This window comes from Aedes aegypti, chromosome 1, assembly GCF_002204515.2.
Source record: "Aedes aegypti strain LVP_AGWG chromosome 1, AaegL5.0 Primary Assembly, whole genome shotgun sequence".
Lineage (NCBI taxonomy): Eukaryota > Metazoa > Arthropoda > Insecta > Diptera > Culicidae > Aedes > Aedes aegypti.
The window spans coordinates 307382219-307399510 of NC_035107.1; the positions used below are offsets into that span (position 1 = coordinate 307382219).

At 36.2% G+C, this 17292-nt stretch overlaps 1 long non-coding RNA gene across 1 annotated transcript; it reads left to right on the plus strand.

Moving 5' to 3' along the window:
- Nucleotides 1-12805: 12805 nt before the first annotated feature.
- Nucleotides 12806-13938, plus strand: LOC110674242. The gene is made up of 3 exons (XR_002498758.1): nt 12806-13108; nt 13337-13765; nt 13825-13938. It is a non-coding gene; the product is annotated as an uncharacterized LOC110674242 (long non-coding RNA).
- The last annotated feature ends 3354 nt before the right edge of the window (nt 13939-17292 follow it).

Here is a 17292-nt window from a genome sequence, read left to right on the forward strand (position 1 = left end):
TCCAAACGATATTTATAGCATTTTTTATCGAACATAATGTAAAACAAAAATCTGCAAATTAACTTTTTGAAGTTAAAAATTAATTGCTTTCGACGGGTTGTCCTTTCAAAGTTTTTGGGTCGGTTGACAAAACCAACGACAAAACGTTGAAAGGAGAAAATAGAGTAGGGGGAGTGAACTTTTTTTGGAAGAATGATTCTCTTCCGAAAGAATAAATTTAATAACATTTTAATAATTTGTATGGTCAACTTTTGTTCAGGCATTTTTTACACAAATTTGAAGAAGCATGTCGTTGAATGCCAACTTTATTTTTCAGCTTTGAAAATGTTTTACAAACATTTAGTTCAGCTTTTATACGGCTGGTGTAAAAATAAATAAAATCCAGAATTTATATTCCTAGGCAGTGTACACAATTATCATGATATAACGTGCCCCATCCTATAATTGATGAATTTATATAAACCTCTCATATCTGAATATTGATCATGTTTGAACTTCTATTCGACAATTCCTAAACAACACATGGTACGCTAATCAACAACTGAACAAGCGTATTATGCAGCTGCTGTTTAGTGCTGATCCAAGCTAAGTTCAATCGGCTATTTTTGGCGCATAGTGGGTAAATTTATATCGATGATGGTTGTAAATACTCGACAATCCCAAATTGGGCGACTGTCAGCCATTTTATAACAGTGTGGAAGAATCACCCGGAATGTGACTTACTTCACCGGAAATCTAACACTGACTGACTTGAGGCGATTGGAAGACTGACGGCCACATCACGCACACACTAATGTCGAATTCGTTTTTGTTCAGTTCCAACCTAGGTTCGCACTAGTTCCAACCTAAGTGCTGTCAAAACGTTTTTTTATTCGCACAGGTTGGACCTAGTTTCGCACTAGTTCCAACCCCAAATCCGATGGGTTCACACTGTGATAAATCACGGTTTCATGACTGGGTTCACCAATACAATTGCAATCGAACTGTCATATTTGTAACAACAAAAACAGTTTTCGATTGCGGTTACGAAACAGGTTTCGCTGCTTCTGCGATTAGAAATCTGAATCAGATTCTGACTCGGATTTCGAAGATTTGTTTTTATCAGTTATTTCGGAAAATAACAATATTTAAACAAAAGCCTGTGGATAAATTTATGAACGACATGAGGGAGAACTAAACGGATGAAGAGGTAGTACCTATATGCATTCATTTATTTATCAAGGGCTGTTCAACGTACGGCCGCGGGCCATATTCAGCCCATTTTATGCGGCCCGCAAAGAGTTTGATGATTATTTTTCTTGGTCCGTTGAGAATTATAACAAATTGGAGTTAGCACATATCAAGGCTAAATATTTCATTTGTAAACTACTCAAATAAACATCAAATTTTAAGATTTATTTTTGCAGCTTAATTTTAAGCACTTATTTTGAGACTACGAATAATGGCGAAAATTGTACTACACATAGGTCTAACGTGAGAACATCACGTTCATGATTTGAAAAGTTTTTATGTAATAATATTAATCTTACAATATAAGAGCAATTTATTTCGTTTTCTTCTCTATTGGGTAGACAAAACTAAATGCCTTTTGAGGCTGAACAAAAGTTTTTGAGAAATAGTGTAATTTTTGAAAACAATTTCATTGAATCATGGCCAAATGTTCTGGAATGCTTGGAAGGATTATGTCAACAATTTGGCAGATTCTTTATAAAAGCTTGTTCACAATTCTCAAATAGGTTTAACAATGAAATCTAGATGATATTTTCTAACCTCCTGGGCATAGTTTAAATATAATCCTGGGTGGGATTCTCACATAATCTTAGACAGATTCTTACGGAATCTCTTTAAGAAAATTATGAGAAAAACTCTTTGATGATGGTGGACAACATTATCGAAGATTTCAAGACAGGATTTCAAAATTATGTAGGAGAGGTTTGAAGGATTTCTAGAAACATTATTTATAGGATATGTAGGAATTCTAGGAAAATTTTGAGCAGGATGCCAGAACATGATTCGCACAGTATCCTATGAGAGATTTTCGAATAATCACTCCTAACAAGCGTTCGAATGTTCTTTCGATCGAAAACCGTTTTGCATTCCCGTAAACTGCAAAATCAAGTGGGCCGTAGATTCGAACGAATAGGATTCGATCGAAAGTTTGATTGGCCGTAAACAAGAATAAGGGTGAATACACGGAATTTGGAATATCTTCAGAATTTCTATTGCTTTTTTTCTTCTACTACATGTATCCACTTGCATGTATTATTTTTTTTCGAAAACGCATCTACCTAGGATTTCATTATCATAAAGCAAACACTAATCATTTTTAGTGATGGAACTATGATGATATTTGCATTATAATTACGAAATCTTAACTAGATGCTGAACGTTTTCCATATCCAATATATAGGATACATGGAAGTTCGATGTCAATACCTGACGACCTTACTATGGAGATATTTTTCATAAGAATTGGGTAAGGATTTTCAAAAAATCCTGGGCAAGGTTATTTAACTATGTTGGAAGGCATTCTTACGACATCCAGCAGGATGCTTATCAGCATTTTGTGCGATTTCTAGAAAAAATGCACCATTTACTGACTTTTGTTAGATTTTACGCAAATGTCTGTGCATAAAAAATAAATAGGACCGCCGTACAAAATTGTTTCTGTGATTTGGCCCGCGGTTCAAAAGGGTTGAGTGAGCCTGATATATACACATTGAGTACAAAATCATTGTAATTCAGTTTCGACGAAACTTCCGCCTGAAATAACCAACAACTGAACAGTGCCGTAGCGTGCGGTTGGCCAGGTTGGCACCCGCCAAGGGGGCGCCAAAATGCGTGAATCACTTGGTAATTGTTTTGTAGATGTACATATATTTTGGGCTTATATTAATAATAGTTTTCAAAGAATTATTTGCCATACTAAAGAAAAATATAAAACGATTTCTGAAAGGCTTCTAACAGAATAGGCAAAAGCGTTTAAACAGATATTGTTCATTCATTGTATTTTTTAAGTTTTTACTTCAAATAATTACACATAAATTAGGTTTGTTAATGAGAAGGATCAATATTTTTTTATTCAGATTTGTATGTACGCTAGAAGCTGTACTATATGTTCCGATCACTCGATTTATTTTTTAAAATTACAAAAAATGCTTTCCCACTTACGACTCTTTGAGAAGTTGATACGCAAAATTTAAATTCTACTAAACCTTGATAAGGGTTGCAGAATAATGACTAAATTCGTAGAACACAATCTCACTGAATCCAAGGCTGGATCCTAAAAAAAACTTCTTATTCAATACTAAACATGAATCTCACGTTATCTTGAGCAGGATACCCGAAACTCTGAGCACGATTCCGAAAGAAAATTGAACAAGATTCTCACAAAACAAAGAACATTATTTTGAGCAGAGCTCTCCCTTTATCGTAATCGGTCTTTTACATTATTCTGAAAGAATGGTGTGAGCTCAGACCATTTTATGAACATACATACTTTAAGAATATATAACACATTTCTCATAACTTTTAAACTTTTTCATATTTTTTTAAACATCTAGTAGATTCTGTAAATTTCCTTCAAGCCATATGATTTGTGAATTTCTTTGGAATTTTTCAATCATGTTTCAGATAACATCAATAGTTTCAGGCAGTTCTCAACACACAACAAAACAAAGAAAAGAATATACATACTTTCATGCAGGGGTTTAGCGAAAAATTCAATGTGATCTAAACTAAACAGGAAAAAAAATCATCATTCTACAAATTTTCAAAACTGGTTTTTATTTGCTCACAATCAAAGCAATCTTCATGAAAATCTATCATTGCATTGCACTTGCTATCCGTAATGCAATCATAGATTTTCATGAGGATTGCTTTAAATTTGAAAGAAAAAACTGGTTTGATCATTGTTAATGATTGTATGATGGATTTTTGAGCCTTAAGACAACTTTTTAACTATTCATGACAGTTTTGATGATTTCCATGTAGAAATCGCTCAAAATTTTTCTAAAATTATTTTTAATGAAGTTTGACCTATAAGCCTTGACAAAGGGGCGCTGAAATTGAGGTTTGCCAAGGGCACCATAAGGCCACGCTACGGCTCTGCAACTGAAATTATTGTTGAGAGATTTGCTCAATCTGCGATTTGTTTTCGACAAGGATACGTGAAAAAAAAATTCCGTTGTATTATTCTGCGGCAAACACACAGGTTGAAAAAAAAAAAATAGTAGAGCGAAACAACGTTTGACTGCTCGCAAGACAACACCGCGTGATGGCACGCACACCAACATACCCTTTGACAGATGAACCTGAAAACGTTTTTTTATTCTGGAGTCAGGTTAGCACTAACCCAGGTTCAAAAACGAAAACGACATAATATTGCGATCATAGCATACGCATGCATTACCGTCTCAGCTGTCAGCCAGTAAGGGGAAAGGTATTAAACATACGCATGTAAGGGGAAAGGTATTAAACATACACACCCCACATTCTCCTTCTTCTCCGAAAAAAAATCATTAGCGCCGTTCTAGTGTTACCAATATTTATATTTTAATGCAATTAATTATATAGTTATGTTCTGATTTATTTGTTTTTCCTCTTTCACGATATCCTATTATTGTATATTTTTTTTTAGAATTTGATAGGTTCTTCTTTTTTTCTTCATTAAGCACATTATATTCTAAAAAAAATATCTTCAAAATCTCCACAACTTTTGTTTTGGCATTGGAAAATGTTTCTTGGTCAAAATGATCTGAACTCAAGCAATGCATCGATTTTCGGAGTATTTGACTGTAAACTTCCATTTAAAGTACAACACTACGAGTGCTGTTTCGCCCATGAAAAGTGAGTTTCCCTGACAGCCCAACTAACATTTAGTGCAAATGTAAACATTCTCTAAGCTCTCTTTTTACGGCTTTATGCTGAGTAAAGGCGCTGTACATACGAACGAAAGCTTCTATGCGATCCTTTTACCAACAAAACTGGCGAATCTACTCAGCTATTTTAAGCTGTGTTGGCAGCTCTTATTCATACCAATCATTGCTCTTTCTCTACAGTTATACGACCAATAGCCTAGTAACATCTTCGGAAGGCGCTTTCTCAACCCTTTCGTAACTGTTGAATAATTTTTATACAGTTTCGCTGCATTATCGATGAAATATTATTTCAAGCTGTTTCACAGCTTCCGGAATTCATGTCATAAGTATCTGAATTTATTGTTCCCAATTAAAGTACCTGCCACCACTTTCGATCGAACTCACGATCTCTGCATCCACGAGTCTCGACGCTGTCCTTCCTGCCACCACAGTATATATCGAAAGGCAAAGAAAACACACCGTTTTGTTCTACATGGAAAACAATACATACAATATTTTATAATGATCTTAAAAGATGTTATAGCCATGCTTACACCACATCATCTGGCTGTAAAAGCGTGTGAAGCTTCAAAACGCAATGTTTACATCCAGCAAGCTGTGTAGATGCGCCACAAGTTGTTGTTTTACAGCTTACTGCTGTATGCTCTCTGTATAACTGACAACAAAGCGCTTTTTAATTATATATTCAGCAGCATAACAAATCATATTGTATAGAAGCAGCCGGATTAATGATGGGGAGTCTTATTCCACATCAATAGGTTGCTATATTTTACGGTGTTGAGTTACAGCTGAGTGAAAGCACCAAAGCGATAAACGACGACATTTTTTTCAGCTTAGATATGCAGCTGCTAAACGTTTGCGTTACAGCTGTATTAACGCTGTTTGTTCTATTTTTGACAGCTTTCATTTTTTTGCTGCGTTCGCTGCTTCAATTCAACTGTTATATAGCACAAAGCAAATAATCTTGGCTTATAGCGCTAAAATTGTTAGTTGGGAGAAATGTTCAAGAAATTTTCTATAGCGAGTAACGTGTGAAGCGCCATACTTTTTCAACTGCGTACTGTGATTTAAAAAAAAATTGTTTTTCTTGACCATTTCTTGCAAGGAATTTCCCACGCATGAAGGAAGGCGATTACTTTACTTTTCAGATACATAGTTCCCATTTTTATACATTCTCAAGGAGATTTTCACGCTTTTAACTGGTTCATCTCCGAACTGCTATTAACTTTGAGCTCTATAGTTAACACAAACTTTCAACACTTTTCGATCGCGCTTTTGTTTTCTGTACAACAACGGGGCCCAGATAGCCGTAGCGGTAAACGCGCAGCTATTCAGCAAGACCAAGCTGAGGGTCGTGGGTTCGAATCCCACCAGTCGAGGATCTTTTCGGGTTGGAAATTTTCTCGGCTTCCCAGGGCATAGAGTATCATCGTATCTGCCACACGATATACGCATGCAAAAATGGTCATTGGCATAGTAAGCTCTCAGTTAATAACTGTGGAAGTGCTCATTAGAACACTAAGCTGAGAAGCAGGCTTTGTCCCAGTGGGGACGTAACGCCAGAAAGAAGAAGAAGAAGAAGATGAGGGATCAAAACCAACACTTTTCGTGCACAACTTCAACGTGGCGATGGTCATTCACGTGACAGACGTGTATTTTCCATTTTTATGTTCACCTGTTATTGATGTTGTAGTATTCCATATTCAATAGGTAGTAGTAGAGTATTCACATCAGCAGCCGTTGAAAATATATTTCAACATTCTCGCCGTTAAATGGGAAGTTGTCTGACTCCTTGGCATTAGAAGCCGGTTCTCCTAATTGGACAATCACTTCATCCGTAATAATATTTTCACGAGTTACATCTCCAGATGCCCGACCTGTGTCATCAAATTATTGTACTCGAATGATTTTTACTTGAGAATCGATCTTTCGTTGTATCTGCAACTTATTCAAGATTAACTATGGTAGTATCAAATAAAAAAAAAAACTGAACTCTAACCAACTTTCAGGATCACAACAATTTCTCGTAAATTTCTAGACACTCATCTTTTATAATCCATTCAATTCAAAATTCAACAAAATATTGCTTGCTTCTTTTTTCATTAACGTGATAACTCTGGCCTTATTTATCTCGAGCTTGATGCCTTAATTTCACTTCCGAAGTAAGTTGATCGTGTAACCTTAGTTATCTCAGCTGAAAGTCTCTTCTATAAAAATAATAATAATAACTGTAACCTTAACGTCATAAGTGACTATACCGGAGTTGAGATACAATCCTAGATTTTTGGTATGGGGGATATGTGCTCTAACCACTACACCAGGCCAGTCCCCAAAGATCACTGTTCCGTATTTCTGATTCGTTTTATATTTAGTGTTTACTTAGCCAGTTTCTGAGAGTGAATTTCGTTAACACTCTAGAGATAAACAAAATAAACTTCTGGGTGAGTTTTCTTAAGCACTACAGATTCCAACCTTTCCTGTTGTCCCGACATACCATCTCACTCTACCTACACGATTCTCATTACGCATCAGATAACTTTCATTACCTGTCTCTAGGGGTTGTCCCGACATGCCATTTTCTTTAGAGGTTTTCATTACTTTTTTTTTTTTTGGTGGTTTTCATTACACACTCTTTTCTTATCAGGTGTTTTTCATTACACACCATATTTTTTTTTCGGGTGGTTTTTTATTACACCCCATTTTTCCCGGGTGGTTTGCATTACCCACAATATTTATTTTCCCGAGTGGTTTTCATTACGCACCCCTTTTTCAGGTGGTTTTCATTACACACCCTATTTTTCCTCGGGTGGTTTTCATTACACACCCTATTTTTTTCCGGTTGGTTTTCATTACGCACCCTATTTTTCCTGGGTGGTTTTCATTACGCACCCTATTTTTTATTTTTTTCTCCGGGTGGTTTTCATTACACACCCTATTTTTTCCCCGGGTGGTTTTCATTACGCACCCTATTTTTCCCGGGTGGTTTTCATTACGCACCCTATTTTTTCCCCGGGTGGTTTTCATTACACACCCTATTTTTTTCCGGGTGGTTTTCATTACGCACCCTATTTTTTTCCCGGGTGGTTTTCATTACACACCCTATTTTTTTTCCGGGTGGTTTTCATTACACACCCTATTTTTTTCCCGGGTGGTTTTCATTACACACCCAATTTTTGTTTGGAAGGTTTTCATTACGCATCCATTTACTCTACCAGGGTGGTTTTCTCTACGCACCACAGGTTTTCTCATACACTTTTCCATCGGTCGTTTTCGTTGCACACTGCACCTTACACACTCAATCACAATTTGCTAGCTGTATCACCATGTTTATGAACCGCTCCTTCTATTGAACTGCCATTCCGAGTGATTCTTCACACCTGGCTTACCAATAAGCAATGTCAAAAATAAGCTCCTGGCAGGATCGCCAATGTAAATACTCGACAATCCCAAATTGGGCGACTGTCAGCCATTTTATAACAGTGTGGAAGAATCACCCGGAATGTGACTTACTTCACCGGAAATCTAACACTGACTGACTTGAGGCGACTGGAAGACTGACGGCCACATCACGCACACACTAATATTGCGATCATAGCATACGCATGCATTACCGTCTCAGCTGTCAGCCAGTAAGGGGAAAGGTATTAAACATACGCATGTAAGGGGAAAGGTATTAAACATACACACCCCACAATGGTCAAAAATAAAGTTTATTCACACATAGTAAAATAAATCTTAAATGATTAATCTAATTTCATGATAACTTTTAGTTGAAATTTAAATGATTTATTAACTGTTAAATATCATTTTATAAATTATATTTTTCATGAGTTAATTTGTTTTTTTTTTATAAATTTATTATGCAGCAAAGAAATAGTGCACTGTATAAAAATATTTAAATCATCTGAAAGATTCTGAGGACTATGCACCTGAAAAGAAAAGTATTCGAATATCTTGTGCGTGGGATTTTTTCAGAAATGGTCAAGTTAATCATTTTTCTTTGATCGCAGTATTCAGTTGAGAAGAAATGTCGTTTCAAATGTCAAAGAGATATCAAAGAGATTTCCACACATCCCGAGCAGGCAAAAAAAGTTTAGCAATAACCAATTATAATAAGGATAGCTAAAATTGGTATTAACTTGATAGATATAAGATAAAAAAGATGTGGAATTGGTATCTTAAATTTACTCCTAGAACAATATGCATTGCACCCTTGTTCTTCAAAAATCTCTCAGAAGAACTTACCCTTCCCTTAGAACGCCTTTTCAACATGTCTCTAAATAATGGAAAATTCCCAGAAGCTTGGAAATCCTCATATTTGGTGCCTGTTTTCAAATCAGGTACAAAATCTGACATACGGAACTATCGCGGAATTGCCATTACAGCCCAAACTCTTCGAATCTCTCGTAAACGACAAAATTTTCCAGCCAGTAAAAAACCAAATTACTTGTAGGCAGCATGGCTTTTTTAAAGGCCGCTCAACATCTTCCAATCTGCTAGAATTTGTATCTTTCATTCTCAACGCAATGGACAATGGCAAGCACGTAGAAGCCCTCTACACTGACTTCAGTAAGGCATTTGACCGAATCGACATACCATTATTAATCTTCAAATTGCAAAAAATAGGAATGGAACCAGGACTCTTGAGTTGGATCCAGTCATATCTATCACATCGGAAACAAATAGTGCGCTTTCAAAATAAATTATCAGCACCCATTTCTGTAACCTCTGGAGTACCCCAAGGTTCTCATTTAGGCCCACTTCTTTTTATTTTGTATGAAAACGACATTTCCTTTTTACTTAGAAAAATAAAATTTCTTATATATGCAGACGACATGAAGCTCTTCATGGAAGTAAGTAATTCTAGCGAAGCAGAAGAATTCCAGAATGATATTAACTTATTCTTCACTTGGTGCAAAAAAGTCTACTCCAGCTAAATATCAAAAAATGTAATTCAATAGCATTTAGTCGAAAATATGTAACACCTCCAATTGAAGTATTTTTAGGAAATCGAGTAGTTCAGAAGTGTAAAATTGTAAGGGATTTGGGCGTAATCCTAGACTCTAAACTCACTTTTGTAGAACATTATAATTCCATAATAAACAAAGCAAACAGCATGCTTGGCTTCATTAAGAGGTTCAACAATTTTCAAGACCCATACACTATTAAACTATTGTATACTACTACTAGTACTGTATTGTACTCAGCTCCTTATAGGGCAACATTTTTATTCAGCTGTCATTACCATTATTAAACAATAATTAAACATGTATGCTTCCACTAGAGTTTGTATCCTTTGACAGATACGCGGCCTTACAGTTGAGGTCGAAATACGCGTATCTGTCAAAGGATACAAACTCTAGTGGAATTAAATGGTATAGTACCGTAAAATGGGGTGAAGTTGATCACTTTTTAGCGATTCTGTTCTATAATTCCTAGTAGGATGCATGTATTCTAATCCAAATATTTTTAAAAGCTGTGCTGGTTGGATGTTTATCGAATTATAGAAACGAAATTTTTACGAATTCTTATCATAATAACAAAAACCATTTTTTAGAAATCAAAAAGTGGAATTTTTGATTCCGGGGTGAAGTTGATCAATTACTGTGACATGCTTCCTAAAATTAAAAGACATGCTATTTACTAAATTTGGGATCACTGATCATGAATCAAGTCTCAAAAATCTTACAACTTGTCGATAAATCGGTCAATTTTAGAATTGAATGTTGTGAAATCCAGAATACACCAACTAAAACGCCTAAAGGTATGCAATTTTCTTTAAAATTGTGAACTCGCTCACAAAAAGAACATTTTTATCTCTGAAAATGATTTTTTTATCCTCGATACAAATATAAAACTGGGTTCACAGAACATATATGGAATGTACGAAACAGTTTATTTAAATGGAGTCTTTATATAGCCTTGGCAATAGTCGAATGTTTGGGGTATAACCCTTTAACAGTTCATCGAACATTTCCTTAAAAATCTGTTTTTTCCATGGTTTAACTATCTTGAACGACGAACCGAATTTAGAAACATCAAGAGCAGCTATCAGGTAATACGATATGACATAACTTGTGATAATTGAAAACGGATAATAGCTCTCTTGGCAGTTCATACATGTGGGTACGGGAATGATCAACTTCTCCCCACTGATCAGCTACACCTCGAATTACGGTACTAGATTCGGTTTTTTCATCTACTTATAGGTATTCTACTAAGCAGCTCGAAGATTTATTATCATGCATGCTTATTTGTGGCTCTGAATTGTTAGTTGGGTACCTACGGATCACTTATCGGTCAGGAAATTCAGTAAATGGTCGTCGTCCAACGAGATCGGATCTCGATCGATCGATTATGGTAGAGAGACCGTTGCTCATATCAATTGCACAGTTTATTAATTGATAAGTTCTAGGCAATTCCAGCCTCAGGAATTTAGCTATTGACAAATAGAAGTTGGGTTATGTTTCTGAAAATTTTGAAATTGAAATAGCTAATTCATTCTGACTTGTTGTCGCCGAAACGATGAAAAATTTGTCAAGATTCTAATAAAAAAACATTTTTCCTCACAAATAAAGTTGTCTGGCAACGTCAACTTTGAGTTTTCAAAATATATTTTGCAAAATTTCACCTCACTCTTATTCTTTAATTATAATGAAGTAACTCTTATTCTTTAATTATAATGAAGTTTGCGACGAAACACGTGTCAAATGACTGTTTACTAAAAACGGCACCAGCGATAACGAATTCGTTATCAAAACTTTAATAAGTATGTTCAATTAAGTAAAATGATCAAATTACCTAATTCAAAGTAAGCAGAATTTTCTTAGGGAATTGCCTACTTTTAGGCGTATTCCGCGGTTCAATTGATGTTATTATTTTTTAAAAAGGCCTTCCTTAGCCGAGTGGTTAGAGTCCGCGGCTACATAGCAACGCCATGCTGAAGGTGTCTGGGTTCGAATCCCGGGCGGTCCAGAATCTTTTCGTAACGGAAATTTCCTTGACTTTCCTGGGCATATAATATAATCGTACATGCCACACGATATACGACTGCGAAAATGGCAACTTTGGCAAAGAAAGCTCTCAGTTAATAACTGTGGAAGTGCTCATAAGAACACTAAGCTGAGAAGCAGGCTCTGTCCCAGTGAGGACGTTAATGCGAGAATCACAGGAAATCATAGGGTAATCGTTGCAATCATTTCAGATTCATCTTCTGAAAATGTCCGAAAAAGAATATTAAAAGGAATTCTGTGAAGATCCTATAGCAAAATTCTCAAATATTTTTATGTATGTTTTTTTTTAGTTCTTGAATGAATCCTGGGATGATTCCTGTTGTAACTGATGAAGAAGAAGCTGAAAGAATCACATGTATAATTTCTGAACCTGTTGTTGTATTCTCGAAAGAATCCTGCAAAAGAACCACCCTCGAGAAATTTCCTAATCGTTTGAATCATTCCTGCAGAAAGTAAAAACGCGAGAAGAATTGAAATTAAAAAAAAATATACTTAGCCGAACACCGGGATAAATATCATGAAAAAATATTAGAGGAATACTCAAAGGAAATCCAAAGTATCTTAAATGAACTTTCGAAATCTCTCAAAAGCTGAGATAATAATCTGTATTTTCAAAGAAGATTCTACGAGTGTTTCTTACCCTAGAGAATGCTTTTAGGAATGCTCAAATCTGTGGGAATTTCTTGAAATGACTCAAAAAAAAAGTCAGAGATGAGATGCCTGGAAATATTTCAGGAGAAATCACGTCATAGACCTGTCGAATGGTTTAACGACGCTAATGACAACGATCGCTCAAAAGCCCTTGAAAATGTCCTACAGAAATCGCTGAAGGCATTCCTGGAGCAGTTGCTACTATAAATCCTGAAGGGATCCAAGAAGCCCCGAAGAATTCCCAAGGGGTTGTTGTTGTAATGTTCTGTCAAAAGTCTTTAGAGTGCTTTCGGTAAAATCGATATGTATAAGTCTCCAACGAGATGAACTGAATAAAGTAGTTTATTCGAGCTTGAGCCGTGATCAAGAGCGGAGTCAAATCTTTAAGTGTTTTATTATAAATCGCATTATCACAAAGAAGTTTAATACAATTAATAAGTTTATTTAGTCTAAGAGGGGATTATTATAAGTGATATTTAGTGAACTTTACAGTGGCGACGAGAAAGTGAAACGAATCCACAGATAGTGCCCCAGCTCAGACGGAAATTTCCAGTGTGAGCTACGGTAAGTAGTTTGTAGAGCAGATATTGAGTCGAACAGTGAACTTGTAAGCGGAGTTGCTAGAGTATCTGTTGAGCATATCTGTGACTACAGGATCCATTGTAAAAAAAAGCGTTTCCAGCTAGTGAAATTTTGAATACCTATTGAAATTGTGAAATTTATCATTATTTCAGGATCTATTGTTTTACTATAGCGTGGCATCTAATCTCCATTTTGAAACTTTTTTCACAGTCATCATCATTAATCGATCGACATTTTGTCCGTCGGTGCCTTCTGTACAGATCCGAGAAGAGTGAAGGAAGCAGTGAGAGGAGAGAAGTTTATGCAGAATCCATGAGCTGCGACTGCGAGCAATTCTAAGTGAGACATCATTGGATAGGAGAGGAGAGCGTATATGAAAAGATCAATGAGCGAAGTGCATGCCGGTTAGCTGAGCAAGGTGCATGAGAACTTGTGTCAGCAAGGTCGAATCGGATAGTAGATCGAACGGAGTGTAAAAGCTACCTCCAGCGCGAAAGAGAAGAGAGAGACAAGCAAAACAGCAGAGCAGAAACAACAGAGGAGAAGACGACCACTGCGAGATTTTCGGCGGTGAGACTGAGTAGTGAGTCGAGTGAGAAATTGCATTCGCAACGTTTGAGTGAGTGTCCAGCATCTAACGTGAGTAAACACCTTTCATTTTCTCATTGGTAGCTTACAGAGTGCATTTGTGCATGCAGGTCGATACGAAATGTCGGTACCAGGTATGATTGGGACCATTGATCATTACCATACGGGTAAATCGTTTAGTAATTATGTAGAGCGTTTCGAAATTATGTGTAAATTGAATAAAGTTAAACCGGATGAGAAGAAACAGTGGTTTATTTCACTAAGCGGTGATGATGTTTTCGATGAGATTAAATTGCTATTTCCCAAGAAAGATGTTAACGATTTGGATTATGATGAAATGATAAACAAGCTTAAATGTCGGTTTGATAAAACTGAACCAGCTCTCATGCATAGATACAAGTTTTATAACAAATATCAAGGACACGCAGAAAGTGCTGAGAATTTTGTTCTGGCGGTAAAGTTGTTAGCGGAAAGCTGTAATTTCAAAGAATTTAAAGCTGAAGCGGTGAGAGATAGGCTGATTATAGGTCTCCGTGACAAGAAATTGCAGCGTAAAATTCTTATGGAAGATGAGATAACGGTTGATGCGGTAGAGAAATTGATTATAACTCACGAAGAAGCAGGAGAGAGAACTAAGGAAATTGTTGATCCGAACGACGCCGGTGCGATTTTATCCGTGAAAAATCGACTAGGTCAAAAGCATGAAGAATATAATAGCAGAAGGTTCGGTAGATTTCGTTCTAGGAGCAGAAGTAGAGATCGATCTGATAGTCGCTCCAGAAGTAGAGATAGAGGCACTGGTTTTTATCGTAGTGGCCGTGAACGTGAGTGGAATGGACACAGCAAGGCCGTATGTAATCATTGCAAACGTGTAGGGCATATAAAGAAAAACTGTTGGTTTCTTAACAAAAATTCAGTTAAATTCGTGAAACAGGAAGAATCAGTGACCGAATCAGTGCCGTTTGACAAATTTAACAGAATTCGTATCGATGATGCCAGTGATAATTCTGATATAGAATGTTTGAAAATCGGAGCAATAAATAACGTTAGCGAGCCTTGTTTAGTCAAAGCAGTAGTTCAAGGTCACGAGATTGTTTTAGAAATCGATACAGGTTCCGCGGTGTCAGTAATAAGTCAAATGATGTATAAAAAACTATTTCGTTCTTTTACATTGGATCAGTGTAATAAAAGATTGGTAGTCGTTAACGGATCAAGGCTAATAGTATCAGGTCAGCTACAGGTTGAAGTTCAACTGAATGGACTAAGAAGCTCAAAGAAGATGATCATTTTGAAAAGCGACAAGGATTTTACACCTCTTTTAGGACGAGATTGGTTGGAGACCTTTTACCCAGAATGGAAGGCACAGTTTCTGAATCCTGCAATCATCAACCATCTTGGAATTGAGAGATTACGCGAAAATGCAATAGGTAATATTCAACAAAAATTCATAAAAGTATTCAGTAAGGACTTTTCTGAGCCAATTAAGGGGTTTAAAGCTAATTTAACTCTTAAATCAGAAAAACCTATTTTTAAACGTGCTTATCAGGTTCCATACAAGCTTAAAGAAAAGTTTTTAGATCATTTAAACATGCTTGAAGAACAAGGTGTAATATCTCCAACCAATGCTAGTGAATGGGCATCTCCAATAATCGCAATTCTGAAGAAAGATGGGGAAATACGTATGGTTATAGATTGCAAGGTTTCTTTAAATAAAGTTATAATTCCAGACACATACCCTTTGCCACTCGCTCAAGATATTTTTGCGTCGTTGGCAGGTAGTAAAGTATTCTGTTCATTGGATTTAACGGGAGCATATACACAACTTGAGCTAACCGATCGTTCAAAAAAATTTGTTGTAATCAATACGATTAAAGGTCTCTACACTTTCAATCGTTTACCGCAAGGAGCCTCCTCTAGCGCGGCCTTATTTCAGCAGGTCATGGACCAGGTCCTAAAAGGACTTGAAGGTGTCTGTTGTTACCTAGATGACGTCCTGATAGCAGGGAAAACATTTGAAGAATGCTATGACAAATTAGTTCAAGTTCTGGAAAGACTTGCTAATGCAAATATTCGTGTAAATTTTAAAAAGTGTAAATTATTTGTAGAATCTTTAGCATATTTAGGCCACTTGGTTACAAAAGATGGTTTGTTGCCCTCTCCTGAAAAATTATCAACAATAGAGAAAGCTAAAACGCCACAAAATGAGACTGAACTTAAAGCGTACTTAGGACTCATTAATTATTACAATAAATTTATACCCAATATGTCAACTAAATTAAGATGTCTATACAACCTTCTAAAAAAAGATGAAAAATTTATATGGACCAAAGAATGTGAAGAGTCTTTTCAACAAAGCAAAAGAAGTTTGTTGTCTGCTAACATACTGGATTTTTATGACCCTTCCAAACCTTTAGTAGTGGTTACGGATGCTTCTTCATATGGTTTAGGAGGCGTTTTGGCACAAATAACAGATGGAACTGAAAAACCAATCTGCTTCACATCTTTTTCCTTAAACAATGCTCAGAAAAAGTATCCTATCCTTCATCTTGAGGCTTTGGCACTTGTTTGCGCAATCAAAAAGTTCCACAAGTTTTTATTCGGTCAAAAGTTTAAAGTGTATACGGATCACAAGCCTCTCATTGGGATTTTTGGTAAAGAGGGCAAGCAATCGGTTTATGTCACAAGATTGCAAAGGTACATAATGGAGCTCTCTATTTACAATTTCGAAATAGAATATAGACCAGGATCTAAGATGGGAAATGCTGATTTTTGCAGTCGTTTTCCATTGGATCAAAAAATTCCGAGAGGCGTAGATCAGGAGACGATAAACAGTTTGAATTTTTCAAATGATTTTCCAATTGACTTCGCTTTGATTTTGCAAGAAATTAAAACCGATAAGTTACTAACAGAAATAATCAAATTTGTTTCAACAGATTGGCCGAACAATATACCGAAGCAGTTCAGGGACTTTTTCGCAGTTAGAGAAAAATTGGAAATTGTTGATGGCATTCTTATGATAGAAGACAGAGTAGTTGTACCAGAGAAGTTAAAACATGATATACTTAAACTATTGCACAGCAATCATAGTGGTCTAGTTAAGATGAAGCAACTGGCTAGGAGAGCTGTATACTGGCCAGGGCTCAATGCAGATATTGAAGACTATGTAAAATGCTGTGAATCGTGTGCTAAAATGGCGGTTGTACCGAAAGCCAAATGTACTGAGACGTGGAGCCTAACTAAACGCCCTTTTAGTAGAATACACGCGGATTTCTTTTATTTTGAAAAGAAAACATTTTTGTTGATTGTTGATAGCTATTCAAAGTGGCTTGAAATAGAAATAATGCGAAATGGTACTAACGCAAAGGCAGTAATTAAACACTTTATTTCTCTATTCGCTAGGTTCGGTTTACCAGATGTGATAGTCACAGATGGAGGACCGCCCTTCAATTCCAGCGAATTTGTAAGTTTTTTGGAACACCAAGGCATCAAAGTTTTGAAAAGCCCTCCTTATAACCCTGCCAGCAATGGTCAGGCGGAAAGAATGGTACGAGTAGCTAAGGATGTTCTAAAAAAATTTC